Raw genomic sequence first — 294 nt, forward strand, 5'->3', positions numbered from 1 at the left:
AGAGCTTACTTCTAGTCTTGGGACCCGGCCTGCAATCCCTGGAGGGAAGGTGGGATACAGATGAGCTGTTTACTCAGCATTCACCCTGATTTGTTTGCACAAAGTTTGCAGCGAGTTTAGATGACACCGGCGATTTAAACTGAGCATTTGTTCTGATGGGTTTGCCTCGAAGCATGTTTCCCTGGCCCATCATTTTCCTTATTGCAAAAAGTTTGATTGGGGAGGGGGAATTCCCCCTCCATCGAGGGTGTCACTGAATTGTTTTGTAAGCAGTGGGAGAAGGCAGTGGAGGGT

Source organism: Podarcis melisellensis (assembly GCF_964234715.1).
Source record: "Podarcis melisellensis genome assembly, chromosome: 8".
Taxonomy (NCBI): Eukaryota; Metazoa; Chordata; class Lepidosauria; order Squamata; family Lacertidae; genus Podarcis; species Podarcis melisellensis.